This window comes from Anoplopoma fimbria, chromosome 10 (genome assembly GCF_027596085.1).
Source record: "Anoplopoma fimbria isolate UVic2021 breed Golden Eagle Sablefish chromosome 10, Afim_UVic_2022, whole genome shotgun sequence".
Taxonomy (NCBI): Eukaryota; Metazoa; Chordata; class Actinopteri; order Perciformes; family Anoplopomatidae; genus Anoplopoma; species Anoplopoma fimbria.
In genome coordinates this window covers 10,098,223-10,108,781 of record NC_072458.1, presented here as the reverse complement: position 1 = coordinate 10,108,781, position 10,559 = coordinate 10,098,223, and positions in this window count along the sequence as shown.

Here is a 10,559-nt window from a genome sequence, read left to right as displayed (position 1 = left end):
ATAGGAGGTCTATCTATTTAATCTCTCCAAAGTAATTTTGTTTGGGGTAATAGCGAGGCATTGTTATCAGAAAAGGTTGCAACAAATGGTGAGAGTCGAAAGGGAACATAAAACAAAGCTGGGTTCAAGACAGAAGGATCGTAGACTCAACTGCGTTGGTACCACTGAGAGAAAATAACAGCCTTTTTTTCCCTCCACCTGGAGAGAAAGTGATTGTCACATTTGAAATACCAATTTAATCAAGAGGGAGAATAGGGCCACGTAATATCATCATTATAGGTGTGGAAGGCAGGCCTTGAATCTGCTTTGCTATTGTCATCAATCATCTCCGGAGGTGTTTTCATCCCTTGTCTCCTCCATCTCTTGCTAGCACTCCTCCTCCCGTACCCCTTCCTTTTACCCTCATCCTCCATCCCATCTTCTCATTCAACATGTGAGGATTCGGAAAAGAAATCAAAGCAGAGATGTGAAGGAGAGGCGGTGATTTCCGCATGTCGCCTCCCCTCCCGGGAGACCAAAGATGGGGCTCCTTTGAATCAAACGTCTCTTCTGTTTCCATCCAGGAGATGGAAGTGAGAGAACCTGGCGGCTCCTGGAACGTACCGCCAAGCGTCAGAAAGCTCAGCGGTGCCAAGAACGTCGCTTTAACTGCTACCAGATGTACAAATATAACCACTTACAACCACCAAGGCCCTTTTTTGGTGGGCAAAGAAAAGAGGGAGATAAACTGCCTGGCAAAATAATGAACATTCTGCAGAAATATTTATCTGTATCAGCTTTAAGTAGTTTTTTTTTTTAATTTTATTGTTTCTAAGAGGCGGATTGTGTGTTCTGAGCCACATAAACCACTACAGAAGTTAGTATGTTTTATAAGCTAATTATAGCCCAAACACAAGCACCGAGTAAGAGAGGGTGTATTGATTTTCATCCAGCTCATTATTGAGGCCAATTGAATGAGCCAGATTATTTCCTCTGCTCCAAAAGCAGGACCAAAAAAATGAAAAAAATCTAAATCTATTACCAACCAGCTTTATTCGTCTTTTTTTTGAGGATTTAATGTTCATTCAAGTTGACTCATAGTTTCCTGAGCCGTGCCAGGTGGTATGCAACCTCATCTATCTTGTCAAAACGGTTTTACTTGCCTCCATTGTAGAGAGTTCATGAGTAGTTTTCTAAGAGATTTAGGGAAAGAGATAGAGAGAATGAAAAGCATCTGTTTCCCTTATTCCATTATAGTCTCCATTTCTGGAATGTTTTTCCATTACCCCCCCCCCCCCCCCCCAGTTACTGTTGCTAGGCCTGTCAAGCTTTCTTAAAACACCCAGAATTGTAGGTAGTTTTGTGAATGGGTTGTAAATGTCAGGGTTTCAAAAAAATGCAGCTTCCTATTTTAAGCAGATTTTGTAGAAATCATCAACTGAGGCTGGCATGTTCATTAGCTTTGGCTAGATAGTTCATAGTGATGTGTCCTTTGCGAACAGATTGTCTCTTTGTGGTTTGCGAATAGATTGTTAGATTGTTATGTTTAAACTTAACCTTGTTTAGTTGCTTAGTTTACATAGTTGTTCATATTAGCAATGGTTTTAGGATGAGGACTATCTGATGCTAACTGATATGAGTTTAGCAAATGTAATGCTTTTTTTTAAACAAATAAATTGTGTGTGTGTGTGTGTGTGTGTGTGTGTGTGTGTGTTTTACAATACAAACCAATGAATGCAGAGTTGTTTTTTTTTATGTGTTTTTACATTGACAAATGTACAGTAGGCTAAATTCAGAAATATGGGCTGGTTCAATTACCACTGGGTGTGATATCTGTTGCATTACTATCGGGAAATGTATATTTTGGTAAGCTGTTGAAATGTCCTCTGTTTCGATTAGCCCTTGAACCTCTCGGGTCCTTTGAGAGGTGTCAATTTGTTACTAGCCAATCAGAGAAGAGTATCTTAGCCTACCGTCTTCTTAGAAGAGGTGGGACTATAAAGAGCGAGAAACGGACGCCAGACAGTGAACTAGAGAAGCAGGTGCTGTACAGTCTGTTAATTAACCGGGCGATTTGTGTTAGTATGTTACAGGATAAAACTGGAGAGTAAGTCGTGTTTAGGTGTTGTTTTTTAGAACGTAATTATACTAAACTGGCGCCATAGCCACGAGTGGTGTGTTGCTAATTGGCTAACGCTAGCGCCTTCGGTAGCTTGGGAGGAGAGAGACCGAGTGCGTGCAGGAAACCCCTTTGTGCCACCGAGTTTGGACACCGAGAAATGTAACGTTTATGATATAGACATTTATAGTTTAAAAGATAGACGTTCATTGTTGTTTGTGGATGTCTTGGTGGTGTGGGTTGGATGCTGCCACACCTGATGCTGCAGTAGAGGCGCTCAGTACTCGCACGTGCACGTCAGAGGAACCTGTGTTTTGCACACGGACAACCGGTGACTACTGACAGTCTTTTTCCTTGAGGATTTCAAATAAGCTCAAACGAGCTTGCCAACATTGTGGTTCCACAAACTGATTTATGAAAGCCTGGCTATCATTTTGTTTTATGTCTTTTGGTTCACATAGTAATGTGAGTTATGAATGCATGGTAAGATAGAGTGACCATCATTTTAAACCCCCGAAGTGTGTCCTAATGGACTTATTAGTCCATTAGGACACACTTAATCGGGGGTTTAAAATGATGGTCACTCTATCTTACCATGCACCACAGACGTGTCAATATATTTTACTCTTTAACTGTGTTAATATGATTAACATGATTTATATTGGGTTAGGTTATGAGTGGGAGAGAATCATAGACAATATAAAAAAAACTTTCCACCTTCAGCGCCCCCCACCCCATTTAAAGATAAAGGTACTTGAATAGTTTTGTTGGTTAAGAATGAGTATTTGAATGTCAGTTTTGGGGGAATTTTTCTATCTCTGGCAACAATGGCTAGGGCGAGTCAGTGCATAGAAAGAACACACACGTAAATCCTCAAAAGGGATTAATCTTTTTGTAATAACAAATAATCTTTCACAGCACTCCATGGAGGGAGGATATAATGTAGTTTTCTGGAGGTGCTGTGGGGACTCTCGTCTTTATTCAGCTTATTTGGCGCCCCAGCTGGAGTTTAGAAAATTGAGTTTAGCATGTCTGTATTCCTTACAGAATTTTCCAGCATTTCGACATGTTTAATGTCCGTCTGCTTCTGCATAACAATACACTGTCTGTTAATAGATGGAAAATAATCCTCATGCTGGAATACCATGCACTACTGTATTGCTCCAATACATTTCCTATGAAATGAATGCGCTGTCTGTTGGCCAGTAAAGCAAGCAGGCCAGCTACACTAGGTTAGGTTATGCAAGCAAATAAAACGCTGACTCGGCGAGACCGTGACTCACAGGTGTGCAACAGTGTATATAAGAGGTGGACAGCGTGTTATTACAGGTGTGTAACCGCATGTTGACGTAAACCTCCCTCCCTCTGCTGACAGAGTGTTATATGGTTCGCTCTCCTCTGACCCTGAAGGCAGGGTGAGCACACTGCGACCAGTCACTGTAACCTGAGCACCGCTGAGTATGACATTATGATTTAGCCTCAGTTTTGTGGTAGGGAATGTAATGACTGAAAGGGGCTCAGGGAGTTTGGTGCGTGATCCTAAATCACTGCACCGAGGGATGCCATAAATATGAGTGAAGGCTCAGTCACTTTACGCCCCCCAGACAGGAAAAAGACAGTTCTACAAGTCCAACGTGTTACATCTTCTTATTGATCTATTGGTCTGAGTAGAAAAGAAAGTAAATGCAAAGTTCCCTCCCAACTCTTTTGTCTTGCGCCGCTGATGTAAAGCAGTAATTGAGGTCAGGGGTTCGAGACATCAAATGGATCATAAAGCTGATCATGGGTGGTAGGAGTCCAAAATATATTGCCTGGAAAAGTACAAGTGCTCTTATCTTGACTTTATAGTCAACGTAAGCAAAGTGATGTAGAAACAGAACTAATCAAAAGGAACTCTATTAAAATGTTCTCAGTATAAATTCAAATGACTTGATCTAAAGATGACGACAAACTATTTATAGAGAGATCAGAGAGAGAACATTGTTAATTATAAGGGGGTTGTGCGAGTGTACCTTTCAGAAATATATTGTATTGACATTTAATACACACAGGATAAGGCCGCTTTTCACACCTAACCTGTTTGGTTTCGGTTTAAACAAACTTGTGTCTGTCTGCCGGATAGTACGGTTTGTTTGAGCTGGTTTGAAAGCTCTCAATCAAAATTTGCAGATTACCAAAATTTGATCCCCCCCCTGTGGGTTCTCCTGATGATGCAGGATGTAAACCGCCAAAATTGTCCAACCACCGACTTCAGTCTTTATGACTTCATGTTTAGTCCCATTGGTGCATTTGTAAAAGAAGTTCCATATACATACATCTATCAAAATGCAATGTGACGTGTTTTCCTAGGCGCCCTCAAATGCTCGCTCGTCAAGCTGACTTTTGAGACTTTGGAGGCGGGGATGGAATAAAAATGGGCTGATGTCTCTGCTCCAATGATAATGATCCTCATGCACTCCCATGAATACGACTGCTTGAAATGTTAATGCGCACATTCACAAAAAAATTGTCGCATTTGCAGTCTGGAGTCCTGAACACGGCTAACCACAGGACCTGAGTTGACCCATATCTGGTCTGCGAAGGCGTCTGTTGTCTGACCAGGCGGGTCTCAGGACAAGTATGTGCCACAGAATATTTTACTTGGGAATGTGTGTTTCAGGTTTCTTTCAATTGCCCTCCAACCGATATAAAAGCAGGTCCAGAATCCTCTCACTGCTTGTCAGGGAGCCGTTCTTCATTTAGATAGCTTGGTGCTAAGGAGACAAAAGTGTGACAGGGTCAAATGGAATAGAGCAGTTAAGCTTGAATAATGTTGCAAATGTGAATTCTGTCACTATAAAAATATATCTTTATCAGGCAAGAAATCGTCAATCAACCCACGCTATCAAGTAATCGCCTGTCGCCGCTTTGCAGCTTGAAATGATAAATGACAAGAGCATTTTGATTATTCTAACTTAAAATGCATCAGTAAATTTGACTGAAAATATTGACGCTTTGTTTTGACACAATGCCATATGTTTTGCTGAAGAAACGTGTATGTGTTTTACTTGTATCTGACAAAAAGACAGGAACCTGTGAAATCAAGTGTCAAAGTGTTGTTCATTTGGCGTTGAGTAGGATAGGAAAGCTGTTTCCTCGTTCAGTATTACAGCACATCCATTGCTGATGGAAAATACAGTGTATGTGAAATACTCATACTGTGTTGTGTTACAGGAGTAGCAGAGCGGCGGGAGATATAAGGACAACTTCTCCAGTGACAACCCCTTCATCCACATTTCCTTCTCCCTTGAAATGAAGCTGATATGATTTCTCTCTGCTTACAATACTGTAACTTTCCAGGAGGAATCCAATTTTTATTGATTCTGCACCTCCCGTGACATGTTGGCGTTAATATGAATTTTCAGGGAATCTATGTGGGATATGAGATATGAGTCCGGAATTATTATGTGAGCCTCTTTCTCATTTGGAATTCATGGGAAACATTAACCCTTGGTGGCATCCCTTTAGGCTTTTTTGGCATGTCAACATATAAATATTGGATTCATTGCTATACTTCCAATCTGCCGTGATGTAAAATGATCAGTCTGTTGGTAGATTGCTGAGTGACATTCAATAATATTAAGTATGACTGGTGACCAGTTGTGGGATGTAACAATGAACATTTAACCCAAGTATTGTACTTCAGTACAAATTTAAGGAAAATGTACTCCACCCTGCTATTTTCTAAATATATACTTTTACTCCACTGCAATTCACTGAAAAAGATCAGTTCCTTTACAAATCCAGATTTAGCATATTCTACAATATGTTTATTTGTGTCAAATCAATGCAATTTAATTGTTATATAATTATAACTGTTAAATAGATTTTTTGTTTCTTAGTTATTTGAGGGTTTGGATAAAACAAGCATAGTGAAGGTGTCACTTTTGGCTCAGGGTAATTGTGACAGGCATTGATTTACAAACCCAATTGTTTGAGTTATAATTATCCAAAGATATAGCATGGTAAAATGCTCATAGGGGCCATTTGTCTTCATCAACTAGTACTTATACTGTTAATACTTATACTTCCTTATAGTACTTTTCTTCACATTTTCAATGCAAGACTTTTAATAAGTATTATTACATTGTGGTATTAGTACTTTTACTCAAAGGATCTGCTGACTGTGCCTTTGTGACCAATAAACCATGTTGACGTTAAAGATTCAACCATAGAAATATAACGTATAAAAATATGTTTAATGAAGATGAAGCAGAATCAACTGTTTGTGTAGGATTTAGAGTTCTGCACAGTCTGTCTTCATCTCTTTCATACGTAGAAAGGCTCCTTCTGCCTTTGAGAGAAGAAGAAAGGATGTTATTTCAAGCACAAGTTTCTTCAAAAACCCTGCGGTTCTGCAGTGTGTTCAGCAGTACGTCATGTTGACCTCTTTGACGCTTTTCATATAAAGAATGAGCACATTCACACGTTGCTCTACAGGTACGCCGTCAAGAGTCTAAACTTTGTTAGTTTACGAGAACATGTTTCACAGAATTGGAACGGGGACAATATAAACCATCGTGGGGCTGGACTGGAAATATACAGCGTCACATCCTACCGTGATAAATACCCTGACTGTACCTCAATCATAGAATACTTAGGCTCGTCTGCTTTCTCTCTCTAGCTGTCAGTTTTTTCTCTCAGCTGTGTAGACAGTAAGTGGGATGTTTTTTCTTCCAGCCCTGGGGTTACCTTGGCAACCCAGTAGAAAAAAAAACTTGCTTCGAAGGCTGTTGCAAACTGAGGCGTAGGCAGAGTCATGTCTTTTTACACGCTGCGGGGTCCATCCCAGAACCCGCCGGTCAGTCAGCCACATGGCGGGAGAAATGGGCACCAGCCGATACTTGTTTCCAGTAAGGGCTTTCAAACGGAGACCTGCCGCTGCTCACCTCCTCAGACAGACTGTCAGAGGGTGCAGCTACACAAAAAGCTGGCCGTATACACTGTGACAAATCATAAACCCTCCTGGCTCTCAGGTTCAACAACTCTGATGTCATTTCAATTTCATTGAAAGCTGTGGAGAATAACTACAAACTGAGCAAGATGAGTATATCAGGCATTGCGTTCCCATCAGAGGCAGCTTTTGAATACAGCTCCCACTACCATACTTGTCTAAATACAATAGCTTTTCTTCTAAGAAAGCTATCTGATTACTTTGTTGTGTGATGACATGACTTATAGCAGTAGTTATATGCCTGATTTGGCATTTAGATATTTTGAAGTTGTTCACTTCAGAGGTCTTAAATAACACTGGAGTTATTATTTATTCTTATTCATGCCAACACATCAGATTAAGAAACCAAAACCAACAATGTGTCAGTTCATTTCTGTGTTTTCCGACTTCTCTTCCCTGTTTATGACGCTCAGTCCCAAGCACGTTCAAATTTACTAAAGACCTAAATTCTTGTTTATATAGTTAAATTATCTTTACCAAAAGTCAAGTAATTCCCTAGAACATCTGGGAGCTGTAGTTATAGGAGTAAATAGTGCATTCAATTTTCATTATACTGAAGAAACATGTCGTCCAGAGCTGTCTGTGGCTCATATGTTTTTGATAGTTTATTGGCTTGAATGTCAGAGAGACCACCAATATCTCAACAGCTGTTTTAGGAAAAAACGATTTGAAGCAGCTGTTAGTGTTTTATTTAGACTGACTGTTATGATGAGGAGCTCAAACATTCATTGACAGCGGTAACTCAGATTAAGTATCTGGTTCTTAAATAAATAACAAAATATGCAATGTAATACGCTAACTTTTTAACTATTCTTTTCTAAAATTAAAATAAAGCAAATTTTACTTTTCCTGGACTTAAAATGATCTTATTAATTCGCTACGTAATGAGAAGACAGGCAGTTAAGATCACCATTTTTGGCATTTATTACTTCTGAAATAGGCACTTGAGAGTTGAAGTTTTTTACCAAGTTTAGTTAACTATTGTAGTGAGCTCAATTCCTCAGCGCAGAGACGTGAAGTGACACCATGAATTTTTTATTATCCCCAACAACTGAGTCAACCAAAGGGCTGCAAAGTCAGTGACCTCTTAAATCACATCACTGAACATTAAACACAGATTCCACAGATTCCGTTTGAATATAAAGCTGATCAGTTGCTCAGCATGAAATCTCCATCGGCTTTAATTCATAATTCCTTGATCCTTCTCTGTCCCAGAATTCAACTCTCCATCCTGATTGGCTGCCTTTCTTTAGCACTCCCTAACGATGCAAAGTCACCACGGCGATTGCTGATGAGGAGTGTTCTCCACCTGTCGCACTCGTTAATGATAATTGCATCTCATTTCCCGTTCTCTTTTAAATAAGCCACTAAGGCTTTCTGTCTTCCATGATTCAAATTTAATTTCCTCCCCCTCAGAGCTTTTTAAAAATACTTTTGAGACCGACATTTTTTTCTACGATGTCACTTCACCCCACCCCATCCTGCCGCTGCTTTGCCACTATCCAAATGGGATGCCAGCCTCATGCATTTTTAACAAGAGCAGAGGGATATGCTTGTCAGAAGCCCTACTTCTGTGTGTTTGTGTTTGTGTGTGTGTGTACTGCATTTCCGTGTGCATGTGAGTGCTGCTCATACTTGTTTGTAAAGGAGAAACTGATGAAAAGGGCCAAAGAGCGGTATCGACTCAGCTGAATGTGCTATTTTCGTGGATCACTCAAAATTCTCTTTGGATGGTAATTCTATCTTTTAGCTCACTATATGAGTTTGTGTGAATGTGGAATGGAACATGACATTCACACAACATCTTTTATGTCAGATCAACTTGGCCTCATCAGTGTCTGTACAAAAAAATATACTTGTTTACTTTGTGTTCTTTTTAAGGTCATCTTGCCTTGTGTCATCATCTCCTGTATTGTCATGGAGCAAATTGCTGTATGCTGGAAAAGGAGAGAGAAGGATGCGCCTTTTAGTGAAGAAAACCTTTCTGGACCCCTTTGCCTTTTACTCTGCCTGTACTTAATTACCATAACAAACTGAAAGTTAAATTTCACGCTGCCCCATTCTTGCGAGTGTCAAAAGTCACCTTGATGAGCAAGCAAAACAAAGACCAGTTCTTGCTTGATTGCATTTCTGCATGTGGAAAAGAGAGGCTGTTCGCGAGGACGCTTTTCAGCAGGCTTCGTGCACTTGTATCACGTGTATATCACGCCTGGTTTTTATGTGTGTGGTTTGAGACTAATTAAAAGCCATACGCGTGGCAAAGCTGCCTAGAGCATGTGTAATTAAAGTACAAAACAAAAGGTACTCATTTTGCAGCCAAATGGGCTCTTAAGTTGTTCATTTATTATATATTATAGTATCAGACTATTAGCAACTAGGTATAGTTGGGTTCCCCTCCACACATGGCACTGGTTCTGGAAAGAAATTCCTTGTTTGTGCTTAAGCAGCTGGTAACAATTGGCCTTCTCGGAGTCTCTGGATAGCGTCCTGGAAAGGGCGCCAACTGGGGACTCCATAGTCCTGCTGGGGGAATGTAACGCTCATGTGGGCAACGATTGAGAAACCTGGAGAAGGGGGGGGGAGGAAAGACCTACCTGATCTAAACCCAAGTGGTGCTTTGTTTTGGACTTCTGTGCTAGTCATGGATTGGCCGTAACAAATACCACATTCTAGCATAGGACAGTACATAAGTGTGTTTGGTACCAGAGCACCCCAGACCAAAGATGGATGATCAATGTTGAGGTTGTGTTAATAGATCTGTGTCTTGGACACTCGGATGAAGAGAGAAGTAAAGCGCTCAACTGATCACCACCTTGTTGTGAGTTGGATCAGATGGTGGAGGAGGCTGACGAACAAAACTGGTAAGCTGTAGTGAGGGTGAACTGGAAACGTCTGGCTGTCAGCAAAGTCTTAGACTCCCACCTCCGATTTTAATTTTTTTTGTTGTGCATCCCAGGGTGAGGCTGGGGACATGGAATCCGAGTGGGCAATGTTCAAATCCTCTATGGTGTCCAGGCGGCAGTCTAAGAACCTGCTGGTGGACATCAGCGGTGAAGCAGACCGTAAACCTGAAGGAGGCCTTTCGGGTTTGGCTGACCCAGGGGTCTCCGGAAAAAGCAGAGAGGTACCATGAGGACAGGAGAACTGCAGCTGTGGCGGTTTTCAAAGCAAAAACCTTTCGGGAGGACTATGGAGACAAACTTTCGGTTGGCCTTTGGGAAGTTCTGGCAAACTGTAAGACGACTCAGAAAAGAAACGCAGGTCTAGGTTTAAGCTGTGTTCTGCAGGGAAGGAGAACTGCAAACCCTTTAAGGGACCTCCTGAACTTAACCAACATGTCCTCCCTGAAGGAGGCAGAGTTTGAAGACTCAGAGGAAGACCCATCCATATCCCTGGAAGAGGTCGGTGAGGTAGTGAAAAATCTCCTCAGCGGCAAGGCAACAGGGTTGTATGAGATTTGCTCTGAAA